The sequence below is a fragment of the Euprymna scolopes genome, chromosome 28 (assembly GCF_053919585.1).
Source record: "Euprymna scolopes isolate OS-2025 chromosome 28, ASM5391958v1, whole genome shotgun sequence".
Classification (NCBI taxonomy): Eukaryota; Metazoa; Mollusca; class Cephalopoda; order Sepiida; family Sepiolidae; genus Euprymna; species Euprymna scolopes.
The window spans coordinates 83642909-83665576 of record NC_136509.1 but is presented as its reverse complement, the minus strand read 5'-3'; the positions used below and the strand labels follow the sequence as shown (position 1 = coordinate 83665576).

Genomic DNA, 22668 nt, shown 5'->3' with positions numbered 1-22668 from the left:
CAAACATACCCATTCCTGTGTCTCGATACATCTTCTATCATCATATGTGATCAGTTTTCTATAATAGTCAACCATATAGGAGCCTATTTGTGACCAGTCACACACACACACACACACACACACACACACACACACACACACACACATTATTTATATATATATATATATATATATATATATATATATATATATATATATATATATATATATATATATATATATATATACACACAACGTAATCCAATACCCGGCGTTGCCTGGGCCACATGAAAGAAGAAAATAATGTTGCGTTTGACAACACTGTGCAATAATTTATATCAGTTAAAATAAAAAAGTATCTACTGACGTTGGTCCAGGTCCACTGCTACACGAATTCGAAATAGGAGCATATGAGCTAGAAAAATAATTTTGAGTGGCTACGATTTAAAAAAAAAATGTGATTTACGTAAGTAATATTAATGTATTTAATAATAATCTTATCTTCAAATCAACCCTCAGCTAAATCAACCGCCGATAAAAAGAAAAAAATTGGGGCATTTCTGCATGGCAGTGCCATGAGGCGAATGTGTGTACTTTAGTTTCAAGAACGGCCAATAGAGGGCGTGTTTCAGTCGAACAGGGGTCGATAAATCGTACGTATCACTCATAGAAAAAAAAAACAAAAAAAAACAATATTATTACAAATTTCTATACATTTTTATAAATAAATAAAAACTTCTATATTAAAATTATATTTTGCTCTATTGACAAACCAAAAATGATGTTTTGATATATGTTTATACAATCTTACCGTGACAAAAAAAAAATAAATAAATAAAATAAAAAATAAAAAAAATAAATAAATAAAAACAATAAAAAATAATAGAAACAGCTCGCATGGAAGCAAAGAGTTAAAGACAATATAGACAATATATGCGCATATAGTTAAAATACATTAGTCAAATTTTAAAAAAAGCAGTTGTCATTTTGGTAATATTAGGATTTGTTAAATTCACTTAACTTTGTTTGCCCATTTTCAAAATTGTCCATCCCAGGTCTCTGCTTCCCCAACAGTACTGACGTGCAGAAGTTCAAGTGTAACGTGAACCGACACCTTGCTGCCCAAATCCCTACATAGTACCCCAGTAGTTGTTGCCCCTGATAGTAGCCCCCTACACCAAAGTGGCAATTTGCCTTGTTTGGGGTGAAAATGTAATAAAAAAATTAAAAAAAAAAAAAAAAAAACACAAACAAACAATCTTTCTGCAAAAAAAAAAAAAAAAATATTCTAAGACCTCTATAAATGTTTCATGTTTTTAAAATTATATTTTGATAAAATTATATTTTGATAAAATTATATTTTGATACATTTTTAGATAATGTTATTGTGAAAATAATGAAATAAAATAAAATGATTATATGTCGCTACATTTTATACAATCGTACAGAACCCCCCACCCCAAAATCTAAAAACAATCTATAAATATTTCATGTTTTTAACGTTTATTATTTTAATTTCACTTATAAATCACCCATTTAAAAAGAAATATTAAAATTATATGTTTTATACAATGAATATTTCGGTTTTCGTATATTTTTATGTTATTTATTTCGTTATTATATATTTTTGCGTTTTCGGAGACACTTGTTTATATTTGAGTTTCATAGAACGGCCGGTAGAGGGCATTTCTCATTCAAAAAACAAGAGTCGATAACTCGTCTCAATCGCCTCATGACACTGTCATGCAGAAGTGCGAAAAATTGTCTCAGTTATTTGTTTTGAGAAAAGTAAATAATGAATAACTATATATATTAAGAGATCTTTTAACTCTGTTTGAATGCAAAAACTTACCGAAGTATACATTTTCAAAAATATGTTAAAAATAAAAAATAAAATAACGGAAGGTCCGCCGTAAGGTGGGCGCGAACTCGAATGCAAAAACTAATAGTATGGGGCCAACTCTATAGCCCATTTGGCTCCGGCCATACCGTGTCGACCCAAATTTATGTATTTAACGTATCCGAGAGGGAAAGCGATTCATGCATGCGTAGGCGTTGAAATCGTTTAGAAAATGACGATTTTATGTGACCCCCTTCCTATCAGATTCTGCGGTCGTTACGGTAGTAAAAATGAATATTTTGTTCTAAATTTAAGATATTATGCGTCCGAGTCACTGCGCTTTAAGACAGTACTAGAATCATTATTATTCGCTTTGAATTCCGAAAATTGTAGCGAGACATGCAAACATACATACATACATACACACTAACAAACATCCTTGCTTTATCTATTATACTAGCGGGGGTACCCGGCGTTGCCCGGGTGTTTGTAGGTGTGTGTTGGGGGGGATAGATAAAAAGAAAAAAGTTTGGGTAGGAAGGTAGGTTCGAAAACAAATATTAAAAAAAATGAAAATAAAAACAAAAAAATAAAACAGCGAAAAAAGTTTGGGAGGGAGTAGGCTCGAACCCGATGGGGTGGCAGGAGTATCCGTGTGTGTGTGTGTGTGTGTGTGTGTTGGGGGGGTAGATAAAAAAGAAGGCTCGAATTAAAAAACAAAACGAACAAAAGTAGCTAAAAATGTTTTGGGAGAGAGGTAGGCTCGAACCTAAAGCCTTGATGTTAATAGTCTGATGCCATACCAGGGGACCAGTGACTTTTGATTAGTCGAAAAAAAAAAGGGTTAAAAAAAATTGAAGGTGGTTTTTCTAGGTCAAATCTTACGCATTAGTAGCAGTAGCAGCAAACGAATTCACAGCGCGAATTTTGTTGGTAATTGTAAGATTAAAGTGACCGAAATAAAATATATTTACGACCACGTTTTGTAAGTATGAGATATTATGATCTGGGTAGCATATAAAAAGTTATAAGAATGAGCAAGGAAGCCGAGAAGCACCCCGAAAAAAGCCTTTGGCGGATATACAGAAAAAATGTACACACAAACACACACATACTTCCGCTTTTATATTATAGATAAATCTCACTTGTCTGTTTAAATGTATGTATGTATGTATGTATGTATGTATGTATGTATGTATGTATGTATGTATGTATGTATGTATTCATGAATGTATGTATGTATGTATCTCACAAAAACTTTCGACAGAGGCGACGGATTTTTACGAAATCGGTATCATTTTGATACTCGATGACAAATATCGAGAAATTGGCTAAAAATATTAATTTCTTTACCTTCAACTAGGTACTTTTCTACAGGGAGGGGTCGCTTTTTTTCGCCGATATTTTCGAAAGTCATCGCCGCTTTTTGATTGCCAAGCCTTAATTTAAACATTCATCTCTTCCGGTTTGGCGATGGGCGCAACAGCAAAGACGTCACATTTTATTGTCCACATTCTTTTCCTCCTTCGCGGTACGGGTTCGAGCCTGCCTGCCTACTACTACTTTTTTTTTTTTTTTTTTGCTCAACACACACCGCCAAACATCCGGGCAACGCCGGGCCCTCAGTCTAGTATAATATAAGAATAGATTGATTGATTTTCGTATATAATTCAATATAAGATCGGTTAATCAAAAAATGCGTTAGATTTAACCATTTTTAACAAAAGCAAATTTGTGATTAACAAAATTACTAGGGTTTGGACGATTAATTGGAATCGGGATCGATAATCGAAAAAATCGGAACTTTTTAGGGTATCGGAATCGGAAAAATATTATGCATATTTTCGTATCTTAAAAATCTTGTAAAAGTTGCTGATAAAGCTAATAACTGCTAGTAATATTACTTACAATTTCAACCGCATACATAGTAGTTAGGATTCCCAGTTTTCACCTACGCCGCCCGGTTTCGATTTCCAGTGTGGGGACGTTAATATTATAATTATGATGACCTTTATGATTTTGTCATAATTTTCTATGCAAAAATAAAACTAAATTTTTACTTACTTTCCATCTTAACGATCACATTTAAAACGTTTTCGGGTATTATAAAAACGAATATCGCATTTAAATTTTCCGCAATAAGTAGTTTTCTGGATATAAGGTAATGCAATTCCTTTATGCAATTACTGGTGGCAATTGTTGCACACGCAAGTTGAAGGACCGGGAATTGCTAATGCTGAATACGGATTCAGGTTTGATTCTATTTAAATCAATAAAAGCCATACTCTTACAAAATGCATTTCAATTACCACCAGCCATCCGATTTAAGAAACAATGGTTTAAGAAAAAACAAAAATAAACATGACTGCTGATTATAAATAGCATATAATTTAGATGGCTGACATCCGTTCTCCCATATGGTCTAGTGGTTAGGATTCCTGGCTTTCACCCAGGCGGCCCGGGTTCGATTCCCGGTGTGGGAACGTTTCTTTTTTCGGTATTATGAAAATATACTATTTAGATTCCGGTTGCGGTTTTATTTTACTGACCTATGATTGATTGCCATACATAATTTAAAATCTTATAAAGCGTGTCATTCAAGCAGGGTATGATTTAATCTATCTATACTCCTATAAATTTGGGATTTTGTGTGCATTCATATTTATATTAAAACCCCTTATTTATTTATTTATTTAAAAAGAAAATACAACTTTTTTTTATATATGGGTCATGGAATTGCAAAAGATCTAGTTAATTTCCATATTCTTTTAAACATACATTGTAATTAATTCAGTTTGGTGTTTAGCCAATAAAAATAACGGTTAAAGGAGTAAAAATTGAAAAAGGTTTTATACTTGGCTGGCGCAAGTCGACTGAAAGTGTTCTTCTGCGCATGCGCAAATATACGTTAAATCGGTTCATTTTTAACTATTTCTTATCAATATGACGATAGCTTAAACGATAACAGCTGCAGTGCTAAATGTTTTGGTTTCGATTTTAGTTAATGACACCTTAGTTATTATTATTATTATTATTATTATTATTATTATTATTATTATTATTATTATTATTTATTTATTTATTTATTTTCAAACTTTTGAAATCATTAATATACATTGGGTACAATATGATAATCAATAGAGAATTGGTGCTAGAATTATAAATATGAAATCTGCATGAATTAAAAAATATCATATTTAAGCGTGTTTTATGACCAGGCAACGCCAGGCGACCTGCTAGTCATTACTATTTCCGAAATAAATTATTCTATAAGGAAATGCCATTGGGAAATTATTAAGAATTTATTTTGGTTAACTTACACATCTGTGATCTATTTGCGTTTGAAATACGATTGATTAATTTGAGAAAGAAATTCAAATCATTATTATATTTTATTAGCAGGGAAACCCGACGTTACCCGGGATTGAATGCTTACCAATGAATGTTCCACACTCCCATATTTTTATTGTCATCGAAATCGGTGAAATCGATTAATTTTCAATCAAATCGATTAATTGTCTCCTCTACATGGGGATCCATCACGGTGCAAGTTTGACATGCCCCCCGTAGAAACTTAGTCCACGATACATTGTAGTCTACATTGCACTGTAGAGAACCTACTGTTGATTTCATGAAATTATTTTTATATGCAATAGCTTGAATTAAAGTTCAAAATGCAAAAGCCAAGTATTACGGTTTAATTGTGCTTAAAAAAACTAAAATTTCGAACGTGCTTCTGTTTTATCAAAGAATCTGTTGTTAGTTTTATACGTCGGGTGTTCTGCTTGTGCAGTGATAACATTTTTCGAATGCACTTTTCATGTTAAACTGTATGAAGGTGTTAACTTTGGTCAAAATCAGACTGTTCATTGTTTAATCTGATTTTCCGCCGATTAAAGATGTTCGATACTTATCTGAGGCATTCCGACACAACCCCTCTCTAAGAACACTCTCATACACATAAAGTTCATTTATGTGAAATGAAAGATATAAACTCGGCGCTCAGCCGTTCTGGATTCCATAAAGAATGTACTCACAAACAGTCTTTCATATGTAAGTAGGTATAGAACATATAAACATACTAGCGTTTCTAATGATAAGGGCTAGGACAACAGCATATTCTTTTCATTGTTTTTACACTCGAGTGTATATCCGACACAGTTAGACGCAATTAATCAGCCGAGAACCACATCACTCTACATAAAAACATATGAGAGTCAAAACAAGGAAAATAATATGCTGTTGTCATATCCCTACTAATGATATATATACATATAAAGTTATATGAGACCAATAAAAGATTAGAAAAGAAAAAGGTAACGTTCCCACACCGGAATCGAACCCGGGCCGCCTGGGTGAAAGCCAGGAATCCTAACCACTAGACCATATAGGAGACCTACAGCCAGCTTTAGAATTAGGTACTATTTATAATATCACCAAAAGGCACGAGATGCAGTCACACTGACTTTGTTTAATAGGTCAAATAGGAGGCTGGCTTTGTTTACATTAAAAACAGGCTTCGTGTCGTTTTTTTATGGAAGGAGGGGGGGTCATCCTCGTAAATCTATATACCTTGATAGTTGAGTTACTTTCTCGCCCTGACATCTCTTCTATATAATAAAAAAGGCGTAGTTTTAAGGATGTTCGATACTTATCGAAAGCATTCCGATACAACCCCTATCTAAGAACACTCCCAGACACATAAAGTCCATTTAAATGGATATATCTAAATAGTTAGGTTTCTTTATCGCTCTGATATTGATAATAAACGCCTACTTCTATTAAAAAAAGTCATTAAAACGAACTTCATAATGTAGGTATCTCCAACCCCTGCCCCAGTTTTACCCTCCCCTATATGTAACACAAGGTAATTGTGATTTAATTTAATATTATCATCCTAACTTTATTACCATTTAAAAGAAGAAGCTTCAAATAAACTGCTAATATTTTTGGGTTTGTATTACTGTACACATAGATTCGAAAAAGTTGTCAAAAAACAAATATATAACAAATAAATGTTATCAAAGGCAAGATAAGTTACTTTTCTACCAAACTGGATATATTTTTCGTGTTTTTATTCAATGTAACATGTTTATTCAGCTCGAAAACCATACAGTGTTTACCGATGTATTGGAACATTCAAGATGGCGTCTGATTCTCTCTTTAACACGGTAAGTTTGAGAAAAGGTGTTATAAATAAAAAACCGGATAAAATACTGTTAAAAACTCGCTCAATATATGTTACCGTGACATAGGTTGACATATATTCGGCGGGTTTTTAATAGTATTTTGTATAGTTTTTTTTATTTATAACACCTTTTCCCAAACTTACGGTGTTAAAGATGGTGTGAGACGCCATCTTGAATTTTTGAATACATCGGTAAACACTATATATTTTCCGAGCTGAATAAATATGTTACATTGAATAAAAACACAAAAAATATATCCAGTTTGGCAGAAAAGTAACTTATCTTGCCTTTGATAACATTTATTTGTTATATATTTGTTTTTTGACAACTTTTTAGAATCTATGTGTACAGTAATACAAACCCATATTTTTTTTAAATTTTTACAGCATACAAAAATAATGAAAATGCGAAACAAAAATAGTGTTTACATTATCGACGCTTCGAAACAACATTCCTATGTAGTGACGGTTTTGTAAGCCGTAGGCATTGTGGGGGTCGCCTGGCCTTTTTTTTGGGAACTGACTTCCTCCACAAATAATAAAAATAAAAATAAGAAATCTTATGTGCAACAGTGCAACACAAACGGAGGTTTATTTCTGGAATAGAAATAACAAACAATAACAAGTTAAAACATAGTTCTCAATATTTCAGAGTTCCTTTTTTGAGTTCATATGAAAGATGGAGAGTCTCTTTTTGTGTTCTTTGAATGTTCAAATTTGTAACATTGACAATATTAATGTTCGTCTGTTAAAAGAGAGTATTAATGCGCGGAGCAGTGGAAATGAAACAATTGATGCTTGCACGCGTGGTAAGTCCATATGAGAAAGCGTTGAATGAGTCGGAAGAGTTTAAAGAGACGAAAGAATACTCGAAAGGCTAAGAGACTAAAGAGATAGATTTTGTGTTTGTGCATGTTTATATTCGATTTGCTCGGCTCCAAACGAGCTCTAGAAAATCAGTTTTAAAATGTGTCTTAGGAGGAATTCCATTGGACGAAAGACATCACATGGGGTTCTTTCAACTACGTACGCACCTTTGGTATATAAAGGTCACGCCGGAATTTGCGTGGGTGTCATTTTTCATTTTTTTAACGCGCCGAAACAATCAATTGCACTGCGCGCCTAAATTGTATTTAACGATTTTAAATTTGAATATTAAACTGTGCCAACTGGCACAGCATGCCCATGTTTTAAAAATTTAGAAAAAAATAAAATAATAGTCATATCTTCCTAAAATTTTTTTAAATATTTATTCAGTATTAAATAAACTTACATAATAAAAATAGATTTCATTAAATATATCAGAGGAAATATTTTTTAAGTGTTTTACCTCCCCCCCACCGATATTTCAAGTTACGAAAACTAAACAAAATAAATATACGTTGATAAAAATTTCAACATTTTTTAAAGCTGAAAAGATCAAATAATTAAGAAATAGTTATATACATATATATATATATAATTATCCACATACAGTACTGTTTCGCAGGTCACCAGTTCTGCTAGACAGGCAACTAGTAACCTCAAGCCAGGATTGAAACCCAACCGCCTGTACGACAGTCAAGGCTCTTAAACATTATATGTATACCTCAATCAATCTTCGATCAGAAATAAGAAGTGTTGAATTAATATTGCGTATTATTGCAAATTACACAAAAATCGAGAAAAAAAATATTACGTTTCCACATCTGGAATCGAACCCGGGCCGCCTGGATGAAAGCTAAGAATCCTAACCAATAGACCATAAGCATATTTTTCTTCCTTTTGTTCTTTATTTTTTATCAGTATGGCAAATGGAAAACACTTTTGCTGCTGATGAAAACTACTATTTCTATTATAAATATCATCTAACAAAAATGTTTCTCGCGTTCTCCCATATGGTCTAGTGGTTAGGATTCCTGGCTTTCACCCAGGCGGCCCGGGTTCGATTCCCGGTGTGGGAACGTTAACTTTTTTTTTCTTTCTTTCTTTTTTTTTTCTTTTTTTTTCGGTATTATGAGAATATACTATTTCGATTCCGGTTGCGGCTTTATTTAACTGACCTATTATTGATTGGCATACATAATTTAAAATCTTATAAAGCGTGTCATTCAAGCAGGGTATGATTTAATCTATCTATTCTCCTATAAATTTGGGATTTTGTGTGCATTCATATTTATATTAAAACCCCTTTTTTATTTATTTAAAAAGAAAATACAACTTTTTTATATATGGGTCATGGAATCGCATTCATCTGCAAAAGATCTAGCTAATTTCCATATTCTTTTAAACATACATTGTAATTAATTCAGTTTGGTGTAAACACCAATAAAAATAGCGGTTAAAAGAGTAAAAATTGAAAAAGGTTTTATACTTGGCAGGCGCAAGTCGACTGAAAGTGTTCTTCTGCGCATGCGCAAATATACGTTAAATCGGTTCATTTTTAACTATTTCTTATCAATATGACGATAGCTTAAACGATAACAGCTGCAGAGTGCTAAATGCTTTGGTTTCGATTTTGGTTAATGGCACCTTAGTTATATTATTATTATTATTATTATTATTATTATTATTATTATTATTATTATTATTATTATTATTATTATTATTATTTATTTATTTATTTTAAAACTTTTGAAATCATTAATATACATTGGGTACAATATGATAATCAATAGAGAATTGGCGCTAGAATTATAAACATGAAATCTGCATGAATTAAAAAATATCATATTTAAGCGTGTTTTATGACCAGGCAACGCCAGGCGACCTGCTAGTCATTACTATTTCCGAAATAACTTATTCTATAAGGAAATGCCATTGGGAAATTATTAAGAATTTATTTTGGTTAACTTACACATCTGTGATTTATTTGCGTTTGAAATACGATTGATTAATTTGAGAAAGAAATTCAAATCATTATTATATTTTATTAGCAGGGAAACCCAACGTTACCCGGGATTGAATGTTCCAGTGTTCTCCCATATTTTTATTGTCATCGAAATCGATGAAATCGCCCATTTTTCAATCAAATCGATTAATTGTCTCCTCTACACGTGGGAACGTATTATTTTTCAGTTGTATAACCAGAAAAACAAACTACAAACTTATTTAAATCATTTTGGGATTTTTCAGCGTGGCTACTTCTATGTTGAAAAAGTTTGGAGAAAAACAAACGTTACTTTTTTTTTTTCACTTAATCTATTTTAAATTAATACTTACTTAATCAATATTTGTTTTCATTTTTTTTTTCGCCTAAATTACACGAAATAAATATTAAAATAGCCTTTCAAATTCAGGATTGATTTTTTTTTTTTATCTTTCATCTAATAACAATTAACGGACAAATCTTACCTTAACCCTAATTTTTTTCTCAATTCTGTCACTGTGTTTTACCTCCTCCCACTTAATTCATATTTTCTTCTCCCCTCTCTTTTTCCTGTTGAAATATTTTTTACTCATAATGGGGGTAGATGTTTGATTGCTGCCCATTACAGCAATGTATGACACAAGGTCGGAAAGTGGGGAATAAGCAAGCTCCCCTAAAAGAGGGGCACTCTTGCCTCGGCCAAAATTGTCTGAGCATCCCCGTCGGCAATCCCCGGTCTGGGCGCCTCAGGCGACAAGCAATAAACTTGCCCCACCCGAAAGCCGGGTGGCAAGGCCTGGGAGGGTGGACTTCCTAAGTAATACCCAGGTGGTGTGTGTACCTAAGTCTGATAGGTACTGGGCCGGTTCTCAGCCCCGCACCTGTTGGGCTGAGTGTCAAGAACGAATCCTTGATGTGTACTTTCTACCTAGTCTCCAAGCTGCCAAAGGCACAAGGAGACTCATACCCACCACGAATAATGGAGGTAGTTATTTAATTGCTGCCTCCCTCAGGGATATTTGGCACAAGGCCGGAAAGTGGGGATCTAAGCAGACTCCCCTAAAAGCGGGGCATTCCTGCAATTGCAAAAATTGCCCTAGTGACCCCGTCGGCAATCCCCGATCGGGGCGCCTCAGGCGACAAACAATAAACTTGCCCCACCTGGAAGTCCAGTGGCAAGGCCTGGCAGGATGGACCTCCTGGGTATTACCCCGGAGTGTATACGTCAGTCCGACAGGTGCTTACTGCTTGGCTGGTTCCCAGCCTCTCATCTGAGTGTCAAGAACGGATCCTTGACATGTACTACTATCCTGTCTCACTGCAGCCGAAGTCGCTCCGTCACAGTCGCTGCTGCTGATGAATCAAATTAATTCACGTTCTGCTATCACCCAATCAGAAACCAGAATTGCTCCATAAAAATTAAACCTTTTTTGCAACTTTGCGCATATTTTTTTTCTTGTCAACACGAGAAGGATCTTTAGTTCTTTGGCAGAAAAATTATAAAGCCAGGAACCTGTACTGAACAGCTGTCTACTGAGAATTCGTCATCTCCAGGACTTGTGTAGAAAAACTTACCATCGAAAACTCTTTTGCAACTAAACATGGCTTACAAGTCAAGAAGTTATGGAGCCAACGGGAGACTTTACTTCGATAGATCAAAATCAAAATTCGAATTGTGGCAAGTGAAATTTTTAGGATGTTTACGTACCCAAAAGTTACACAAAGTAATTCAGGCACAACCTGAAAACAGAAACATCCACAACTTTTGCTAAAAGAATGCAACTGTCTTTGCGGAATTAATACAGTGCTTAGATGACTAAAGTCTATCACTGGTATATGAGAGAAGCCCTGGACGATGTCTGCAAAGCAGTGGGCATATTAAGAGAGCATTATTTATCGAAAGAAACACTCAAAATTATCTCTTTATGTACTGAACTGACATCTCTAAAACGCATAGAAGCCGATACAATTACAGATTATATTATAAAGGCCAACCCAATAGCAAATTCATTAAAAATGTCTGGCGAAGTTATTAGCGACATATTATTCCTGGACGGCATCAAATCAATACCATAATACTTAGTCTACTGCACATCATTACAACAAAGGTTCACACAATATGTCAATTAGATCAGCTAATTCAGTCACTTAACTTTTTCCGAGTGAAACAGGTTGACAGTAAGTTTTCTTTGCTTATACTTGTTTTTTTCCAGGACCTGTGGAAATTCCACGAAATGAGAAATATATTTAATCAACAAACATTTTCTTTTCCCATAAAGCTGGTACTTTTTCTGGGTAGTCCGAAAAAGTTATTTTGAACAGTGAAACCAATAACAGCAAATATGAGTTTATTAAAATTTCTATGAAAATAGTGTCCGTTGTATTTTAAATATAAAACTAACCCAGATGAGACAAATTAATAAGCATTTATAAATACTAATAAAGTAATATTATGCTACATAGTTCAATACAAATTATGAAATCACATTGTTAAAGACAATCTTTAATCTATTCGTTCAGCCCAGCATCTCTTAACAGACAATGGCCTTGTTTGCCCTGATTCTTTCGGATGTTCCCTTTTGTTTGTTTTTTTTTTTTGCATAGGCGTCACCACTTATCAAGGCCGATAGGCCACTCAAGGACAAGGGTTAAAGAGTGTAGAGTAATCAAAAGGACAATATAGTGATCGATAGTAATGGAAGTCCGGTAAATTTGTTAACTTAAGTGGAACGGCTCATCAGAAACTTGTTCACGTTGGACTTGAAGACAACCATATTATAGACAGCTGGAAAGCAGGAAAACGGAAGACAATTCCACAGGCGTGCAGTTCTAAGAAAGAAGCTTTGATCATGAGATTTATGTTTAGGTTTAGGCACAGATAAAGAGTGGGGGGAATTATTGATAGTGTTTTCAGCTAGTCTAGTGTTTCTTGTGAAAGTTTGGCGAGGGGGGGCCATAGACTGAAGCTCAGTCGAACACTTTCCATGAAAATAACGATAAAGCAGAGACAAACTCGCAACATCTCTTCTGTGAGATAGAGGTTGCAGCGAAGAGAAAAGGACATCTACCACCAGGCCACAAAGTCTATTTTGAACTCTATCAAGGCAGGACAAGTCTTTTCTAGCAGCTCCTGCCCATATGTGGCAACAGTATTCCATCCTTGGACATATCTGGCTCTTATATAGATAGAGAATTGCATCAGCAGTGAGATATCTACTGGATCGATAGAAGGATCCGACCATTTTTCCAGCGGCCTTGGCAACAGATTTGATGTACGTATTCCATTTAAGATCAGGAGTATTCCATTTAAAATCAGGAGTATTCCATTTAAGATCAGGAGTATTCCATTTAAAATCAGGAGTATTCCATTTAAAATCAGGAGTATTCCATTTAAGATCAGGAGTATTCCATCTTTTTACGTAACGTTTTGTTGACTGCTTTCTTCAGTGTTGAACTGCTGCACGTCGAAATTACTATGAGTTCTTTTCTCGCATCATTAAAACAATGATCATACATTATTATAATGATATTCGAAAACAAGTCTATATCATCTCATATTTTTTGTTCAGGATTGCCAGATTGGTCTTTTGAAGACAAAACGCACTAACTTACCTCATGACTCCTTTACTAGCATGCAGGTGCACGCGTTGTAAATGGAAGTCAATGGGGTTGAAATCTGTCGGCCTCAACCCTTCGACCTATGTGCACTGGACTTAAGTTGCTTCAAGTCGTACCGCGTTAACCGCGTTAACCGCGTTACCGAAACACAACATTTGTATTCAATAACAGACTTGCAGCTAAGACCGAAAACCCAAATAATCACATGATGATAGGTGCCTTGAATTGTGAGGAAATTCCACACATAGGTTTTGTCCCTGGCAGAATGAAAGAATACTAATCAGAAATTACAACAGGCTAACCTTTTAAACTTCAACATGCATTTTATTAAAGCAAAAAAATCCAAGTTGCAAAAGATGCGTCATCTTCAGCTATCTGCCGTAATACGCTGGTAACATCCCCAGGGGGGTGGTGGGGGTATTATTATTTTTATACACAGCTTTTATCGAAGATGAACTATCTTCGATAAAAGCTGTGTATAAAACTCCGCCGACGAAGAACGCTGCTACACAGGTTGAAGAGTTGAGTGATATCTTCCAAGATGGTTACTGCAAGTCGGGTAGCCTCGAGGTGTCCACTGCAGCTGACTATCCAAATGGCGGACAAATGATAGGTTAGACAGTAGACCTTAATTACATCTGACAGACATAATATTGTAATGATGAAAGTCAGTTGATTCCCAGAGCACAAGCGTGTGATGAATATAATAATTCGCCCAACATAATGCACCAGTGTTTGCAAATGATGATAACATTTTGCCCCATAGTAGGGCATTAATACGTCTCAAAGAGACAAAGTAATTTTAAGGTTACAAGCCTCATGTGAGAATTCAACCCGTGTCTGTCTCGGATCTGAGGATCTGAAAGGATAAATTTGCCGCCAATCACATCCTCGGCAATTAGTAAATAACAAGCAATCTGAATGGTCCAAGCAAAATCGTGGGCGGACAAACCGACCAATAAGGAGCCTGCTTATTGCTGCAGAATGTTTTACAACATTCAGCACTCTGTTAATCTTTTAGTATTTTGTTCCTATTTACTTTGCCTCCCCACTAGGGAAGAATTAGACACTCGTGTCGTTTTTTAATGTGGAGAAAAGGAACAAAAATAACAATTGTCTCAACCGTGAAGGATTTCTCCTCCGCTAACCGAGAACAAAAATTGAAGTGTAGCATCAGAACAGATACTACACTTTGAGTTATATATATTGTGTTTACTCTGAAAAGTTTACAACCAAATCAGTAATAAACAAAAAATTAGACATGAAGTCACTCAAAAATTGGGGAGGAGGTGTCTATGGTCATCCTCGTCCATGTACCTTTGCTAGTTTATGCTTGATCCTAGCTAAAGTTCTCATTCACTACAATACCTCAAGCGCACCGCACCGGGGGTCATTCTACCTAAGATGTCCAAATCATATCGTGTGTGTGTGTGTTGTTTTTCAAATTTTATCTATTTACTTTTTTTATATGAGCAACATAAATTTGTAAACATAAAATTGTAAACATAAAATTTGTAAACATAAATTTGTAAACATAAAATTGTAAACATAAATTTGTAAACATAAAATTGTAAACATAAATTTGTAAACATAAAATTTTATCTATTTTTTTTTCAACATAAATTTGTAAACAGAAAATTTTATCTTTTTTTTTTTCAACATAAATTTGTAAACATAAAATTTTATAAAAAGTCACTTTGATCTTGATTTTGTTTTTTGAACACAAAATCAAAAACAATCTTTTTTAATGTCAAGCTGAACAAGTTTATTTCATATGTGTACCTCAATCAATCTTCGATCAGAAATAAAAAATATGTTGAATTAATATTGCGTATTATATGACAATTACGAGAAAAAAGTATTACGTCCCTACACCAAGAATCGAACCCGGGCCGGGCCGCCTGGGTGAAAGCTAGGAATCCTAAACACTAGACCACATGAGATTAACTTCTTTAAATTCGCATATTATATGCTATTTATAAACGGTCACAACCAGCAGCAACGGTTTTTATTTATTTCTTCCTTTCTTTCTTTATTTTTTATAAGTGTACCTATTTACTATGCCTCCCCACGGGACAGAGTTAGACACCAGGGTCGTTTTTTAACGTGTAGCAAGTGGAAAACACTTTTGCTGCTGATGAAAACTAATATTGCTATTATAAATATCATCTAACTAATACATTTAATCGCGTTCTCCCATATGGTCTAGTGGTTAGGATTCCTGGCTTTCACCCAGGCGGCCCGGGTTCGATTCCCGGTGTGGGAACGTATTATTTTTCATTTGTATAACAAGAAAAACAAACTTATTTAAAACATTTGGGAATTTTCAGCGTGGCTACCTCTATGTTCAAAAAGTTTGGAGAAAAACAAACGTTACTTTTTTTTTTTTCACTTAATCTATTTTAAATTAATACTTACTTAATCAATATTTGTTTTCATATTTTTTTTTTTTTCAGTAAATTTGTAGATTATGTCCACCTCCACAATTTTTCTTTTAAATGACTACGTTTGTAGATTTTCGACTATCCTGAATACGGAAATCGCATTGAAATTTTGCAGAAATATGTAGTTATCGAGATATAAAAAGTTTTTTATGCATTGTATTATATTCTTTGGCGGCCATCTTTTTACGCACGTACGCCGGCCATAAACAAATCTACGCGCGTAACAAAGATGGCCGCCAAAGAATACTATGCATAAAACAACTTTTTATATCTCGATAACGACTTATTTCTGCAAAATTTCAATGCGATTTCCGTATTCAGCATAGTCGAAAACCTTCAAAAGTCGTCATCTAAAAGAAAATTGTGGAGGTGGACCTAATCTAAAAAAAAAAATACCTTTTTTTTCATCTACATATTTTAATTATACAAAATAAATATTAAAATTGCTTTTCAAATTTCGGATTGAATTTTTGGTATTTTTTTTAGTTTACCGACCCTTCGGCGTTCACCTTTAATTTGTCAACTTTTATAAGTTTTCGTGTACGCTGAGAACGACTATCGCATTTATTTTTTGCACAAAAACTCAGTTATCTATATTTGAAGACATTCAGTATCCAATGTAATCACTATTGTTTTTGCTGGCGGCCATCTTGTTTCCCACGTAGAAAAAAACGCCAAAAAGAGCCAAAACATAGCCCCCAAAACATTTTTCGGCTTCAAGGCCGAAATGAACTCCCACCTCACCCTTCCGAATATTTTTTCGCCTCCCGATATCGAAATGGACAATCTTTTTTTTCACTTTCTTAATTATATTCATTTTTTTTTTTTCACTTTCTTAATTATATTCATTTTTTTCACTTTCTTACTACTTTCTTAACTATATTCACGCGCGTGGCGTAGTCATTTGACGTTTCACAAGGTGCATGAATACATGGCGGACATTTTAAATGACAAGAAATATTTTTCATAAAATAAAAAGTTTTCACCTCATTTAAGAGTAAAAATATTGCTGTCAGTAAGTTTTCACGAGCGGTTTACAAAAGCATACTTTATGTTTTTCGTTCTTTTTTTTTGGGGGGGGGGTTATTGCGGCCGCGGTGGTGGAGAGGGGGGATTCCAATTACATGTGGCATATTTAGTTTCTTTTGGCCGCCATTAAAAATGATGATGATTACGTTGGATACTTAATGTTCCTATTTACAATGCCTCCCCACGGGACAGAGTTAGACACCAGGGTCGTTTTTTAATGTGGAGAAAAGGAACAAAAATAAAAATTGTCTCAGTCGTGAAGGATTTCTCCTCCACTGACAGAGAACAAGAAATTGAAGTGTAGATTTGAAGATCAGATACTACACTTTGATCTTGACCCGAAGGCCAAGTATGAAGGGATACTTAATGTTATCAAATATGGATAACTGCGTGTTTGCGCAAAAAATAAATGCGATATCTCGGCGTACCCGAAAACCGACAAAAGTCGACAAATTAAAGGTGAATGCCGAGGGGTCGGTAAAGTAAAAATTTACCGATTTTTTTTAATCCTTCATCTCATAACAATTAACTGAAAAAACTTAACTTAACTATATTTTTTTTCTCAATTCTGTCACTGTGTTATGTGTGTGTGTGTGTGTGTGTGTGTGTGTGTGTGTGTCTGTGCATATATATATGTGTATATGTATATACACACACACACACACACATATATATATATATATATATGTATATATATATTGTTTTTTTAATATAATTATCCACTTTAAAAAGTAAAAATGAACTTTTGTATAAATAATTGAAATCGTTCCAAAAGTATCACAAAAACAAATATATATATATATATATATATATATATATATATATATATATATATATATATATATATATATATATATATAACGCGAGGCTCGCTGTTTGTTTGCAAACAAGCGGTTTGAGCACTATAGGAGATGTGGACGTAAGTCACAATTTTTTCTTTTTTTTCAATTTTTTTTTAGTCTGAAACTTTGTATTCGATGAGATTAACGTAAAAAAGAAAAAAAAGGTAAATTGTGGAATTTAGCGGGGGGCACAATTTCATAAATGCCCGCTGATTCTCTTAATAAAAAGAGTCGTAGTTCCCCTCTACATCAAAGTGGAACCGAGCCTACATTGGGGTGATTAGGCCAAAACAAAAAATTATTTTTCACTTTCGAAATCATAAAAACTAATTCTTTTTATATAAAACACATTTTTATACTCTAAGCCTGAATTACGTCTAGATAAATTATCATTTTATTACTTTTCATTGAGTTTGTATTTGACTACATTTACGTCAGTTTTTTTTTTTTTTTTTTTTTTGCTTTTTGCTTTTTACTTTCTTTGTATGTCAAATAATTTACGCCGCTAAAGTACACAGTTCCCTTTATTACATGACATTACCTACGAATATTCATATTTGTTATATATTGTTTTGTTTTTCCCTTTTTAAATATATTTAATTTTTGTTTAGTTCTCTAATCAGGAATCATTTTCCACTCTGCTCAGACATTAACTTTTTTTAGCTACTTTTTCCCTTAGTACCAACTACACCATTTCCTTTAAACTGACGACTTGTATTGGTTTTAGACTCTGCTGAATAAGACAATCTATTTTAACTTTGGCGGAGACAAGTAATTTTCGAGATATAATGACATTAATTAAGCACTCTAATTCACTGTCCTACACATGCGCACAAAAGTGTGATTCTCTCCGCATGACACTACTACCAACCCCCACTTTTTTTGTTGTTCATAGTCTTTGTGAGTGGGTATGCTGAAAACATGTATCAAGGTTGAACTCGGGGCAAATACTTTTACAGTCCCCTCACTCATAAAAAGGGTGGATATTCCGAAAGCCGTTCTTACTATGGCAAGGTTGGTCGTGTCTATTCCATACGATGTTCTTAATATGAGGAGATTAGGGACGTCTATTCCGAAACCTGTTCTTAACATTAGGATGTTGAGGATTGGCCACCAACAACAACCGTAGTTTATTTCTTTATGAGGAGGGAGCATGCCTGGTTAACGGGCCCTGCTAGTTTTTAATATTCATACTTGTACTATCCTTATTTCTACCCTTATCATCATTCCAAACTAGTTCTTTCTATGGTCCAATGTTAAATGATGCAATATGGTTTCTGTATCAAAATTACATTCAGTTCCCCTGTTTTTTGTACTTATGTACAAGTAACCTACATTAAAAATTTCTAGTGTTTAGACCAAATATTATCGGAGGAGTTTGGTAAAGTTTTCAAAGCTCAAAATGTTGAACTTTGACCCTTTGACAGCCAAATTTCTGGCAAAAAAAAAAAACGATTAAAAAGATTTTCCTAAATTTCAATAACCCTTCTGTCAAATCACGAGTCTGTAGACTAAAAATTGACAGAGTAGTTTGCTAAAAATACACACACACACACACACATAGGATATTACTTTAATAGATATAATAGATAGATTAATTCACTATTAATCTCAAACCCAAAATTATTTGCTGCTAATTTACTATTATTCTTAAATCAAAACTTATTTATTATTAATTCACTACTGATCTCAAACCGAAAATTATTTACTATTGTTCTTACTTATTTACTAATAATTCACTATTTCTCTCAAACTCAAAATTATTTGCTATTAATTTACTATTGATCTCAAATCCAAACTTATTTACTAATATTTCACTATTAATCTCAAACCCAATATTATTTGCTATTTATTTACTATTGTTTTCAAATACAAACTTATTTAATAATAATTCACTATTAATCTTACAACCAAAATTATTTGCTATTTATTTACTATTTTCTCAACTCGAAACTTATTTACTAATTATTCACTATTAATCTCAAACCCAAAATTATTTCCTATTAATTTACTATTACTCTCAACACCAAACTTATTTACTACTTGCAATTTCTGCCCGGCTTTAAACCCAAAATTGACGGAGGAGTTTGGTAGAGTCTGCAAAGGTCAACTCAGTAAACTTAGACCTTTTGGCAGCCAAATATTTGTCCCAAAACATATTAAAATGCTTCTCACATGTCTGAGTACCCGTTATATAAAATTTCAAATGTTTAGACCCAGAATTGGCTGAGTAGTTTGCTAGACAGTGTAAAGATATAAAATGACAGCTCAAAGTTCCGACTCAAACCGATTAGAAGCTTGCCCTATTTCTGAATACTCTTTCTGTAAAATGTCAAATGTTTAGACCAGAAATCTGCTGAGTAATTTGGTAGAGACCGCAGAGGTCAATTTTTTTTAACTTCGACCCCAATTTTGAACCCTTAACATTTAGTTTTTGAGACTCAAATCAAATTATAAAGTTAGATACATGTCCAAGTAACCTACAATTAAAATTTCAAGTGTTTAGACCCAAAATTGACGGAGGACTTTGGTAAAGGTTTCAAAGGTCAAATCGTTGAACTTTGAACTCTTAACAGCCAAATTTCTGACCGAAAACCGATTGAAAGATTTTTTCCTAATCTCAATACCTCTTATGTCAAATCTCGAGTCTGTAGACCGAAAATTGACAGTTATTTGGTAGGGAAATGTACACAGACAGACACACACACGTACATAGACATTTTCACTTTATATATATAACAGTTTAGGCTTTTCATAGGCTGGAAAAAAGAACTCGGGTAGCTGGATCAGAAGACTAGGAAATGAATGACTATGCACTACACCCTTATACTGACCGACTCTACATTAAAAAGCAGCTCAGGTATGAAAATGTACGAGAATGACAAAAACAACAAAAAAGCAATAAAAACACAAAACACAAAAATATTTATTGTCGCAGCTAGAGCATTGTTCACATGAACTATACAAGAATATCGAAACCAGAAAAAAAAAAAAGAAACGGCGGAAAATAGGAAGATTTAGAAACGAAGTAGTTATGTGGATGCTTTATAAAATTTTCCAGTGAAGGGATGCGCATGCAGGGATGTAAATGGCATAAATACATTCTGCCTTCAAGTCCAATGTACACAAATTCTTGTTGAACCATCCTCTTAAAGAATACAAATTCTACCCAATCTACACCATTAACGATTACTAAACTGTCATTTTGTTTATATTGGATTTGAAGTTGTATTCAGCTGGGAAACAGGCCGGTGGAACAGTTTTTCACAGGCGGGTAGTTCTGGGAAATAAACTTTGTTCATGGAAGCTGTGTTTAGATTTTCTACTGTGTTGTTTTGCTTTCTCGCTTTTAGCGTATAGTTTCTCTCTGTCATCCTCTCTCTTCCTCGCCCTGTCTCTCTTCCTCTCAGTTCTCTCCCCCGCTCTCTTGCTTTTTCTTTCACCCCCCCCCTCTCTCTCTCTCTCTCTCTCTCTCTCTCTCTCTCTCTCTCTCTCTCTCTCTCTCTCTCTCTCTCTCTCTCTCTCTTGTTCTATTAGCAGCCAGAAGTAAAAAAAGGAAAGAGTAAAAAAGACTGGAAACAATCCAGTATAAATGAAAGGGAATATTGCCACGCGTATTAATATTATTTAACAGATGTAAGTCTACTGCATTCGTTTTGCGTTTCCTTACATTAAATCAAAGACATTCTTTCAATTAAACAAAAGTTTGCTGTACTGATTGTTTTTTTTTAAACTAATGTTGCGTATTATATGCAACTTACATGATGTTATATTCTAGACAAGAAAAGAAGAGAAAAAGTTACGTTCCCACACCGGGAATCGAACCCGGGCCGCCTGGGTGAAAGCCAGGAATCCTAACCACTAGACCATATGGGAGAACGTATATCATTGCCAGAAATTATATCCTAGTTATAATATTAGTAATAACAATCAGCCATGTTATTTTATCAGTAAGGCAGATGTTAGGATGGGCCGAACTTTGAAATACTATGACTGCTGATTAAATAGCGTATAACTTGAGTATGTATTCGACGTTTTCCCATGTTCTATTCCCGGTATAGGATCGCGGTATTTTTATTCTTGATCTAGGACAAACGCAGGTATTTTTTTAGATTAGGTCCACACTCCCCCTCCACAATTTTCTTTTAAATGGCGACTTTTAAAAGTTTTCGACTATGCTGAATACGGAAATCATATTAAAATTTTGCAGAAATAAATAGTTATCGAGATATAAAAACTTGTTTTTATGCATTTTATTCTTTGTCGGCCATCTATGTTACGCGCGTAGATTTGTTTATGGCGCGCCCACGCGCGTAAAAGATGGCCGCCAAAGAATACAATGCATAAAACAACTTTTTATATCTCGATAACTACTTATTTCTGCAAAATCTCAATTCGATTTCCCTATTCAGCATAGTTAAAAACGTATAAAAGTCGTCATTTAAAAGAAAATTGTGGAGGATGACCTAATCTAAAAATTTACCCAAACGCATATAAAATAAGAAAGAAAAAAAAAACTGTTGCTGCTAGTTGTAACAATTTTTTATAAATAGCATATAATATGAGAATTGAAACAGCGTATTCCCATATGGTCTAGTGGTTAGGATTCCTGGCTTTCACCCAGGCGGCCCGGGTTCGATTCCCGGTGTGGGAACGCTAAATTTTTATTCTTGATCTGGGACATTGATTTACGCATATAACGTAGATCTGTTCATGATAAGATTGTTTTATTTTTTAACAATATTTTTTGTGTGATTTTATCTTTTGCAAACGTAAATTTTTTTTATAGTAGACTTTACTCTGTGTACAATGCTTGAAATCTTTATTGATATAAAATGTAAGCGTATTAGTTGTGAGTAGAGTATTTGCTTTTTGTGGAG

At 33.9% G+C, this 22668-nt stretch overlaps 6 non-coding genes across 6 annotated transcripts; 4 read left to right on the top strand and 2 right to left on the bottom strand.

Moving 5' to 3' along the window:
- The first annotated feature begins 4230 nt into the window (after positions 1-4230).
- Trnae-uuc (transfer RNA glutamic acid (anticodon UUC)) lies at positions 4231-4302 on the top strand. The gene has a single exon. It is a non-coding gene; the product is annotated as a tRNA-Glu (tRNA).
- A 1839-nt stretch (positions 4303-6141) lies between these two features.
- Trnae-uuc (transfer RNA glutamic acid (anticodon UUC)) lies at positions 6142-6212 on the bottom strand. The gene has a single exon. It is a non-coding gene; the product is annotated as a tRNA-Glu (tRNA).
- A 2666-nt stretch (positions 6213-8878) lies between these two features.
- Trnae-uuc (transfer RNA glutamic acid (anticodon UUC)) lies at positions 8879-8950 on the top strand. Its single transcript has one exon. It is a non-coding gene; the product is annotated as a tRNA-Glu (tRNA).
- A 6717-nt stretch (positions 8951-15667) lies between these two features.
- Trnae-uuc (transfer RNA glutamic acid (anticodon UUC)) lies at positions 15668-15739 on the top strand. The gene has a single exon. It is a non-coding gene; the product is annotated as a tRNA-Glu (tRNA).
- A 5853-nt stretch (positions 15740-21592) lies between these two features.
- On the bottom strand, positions 21593-21664 carry Trnae-uuc (transfer RNA glutamic acid (anticodon UUC)). Its single transcript has one exon. It is a non-coding gene; the product is annotated as a tRNA-Glu (tRNA).
- A 706-nt stretch (positions 21665-22370) lies between these two features.
- On the top strand, positions 22371-22442 carry Trnae-uuc (transfer RNA glutamic acid (anticodon UUC)). Its single transcript has one exon. It is a non-coding gene; the product is annotated as a tRNA-Glu (tRNA).
- The last annotated feature ends 226 nt before the right edge of the window (positions 22443-22668 follow it).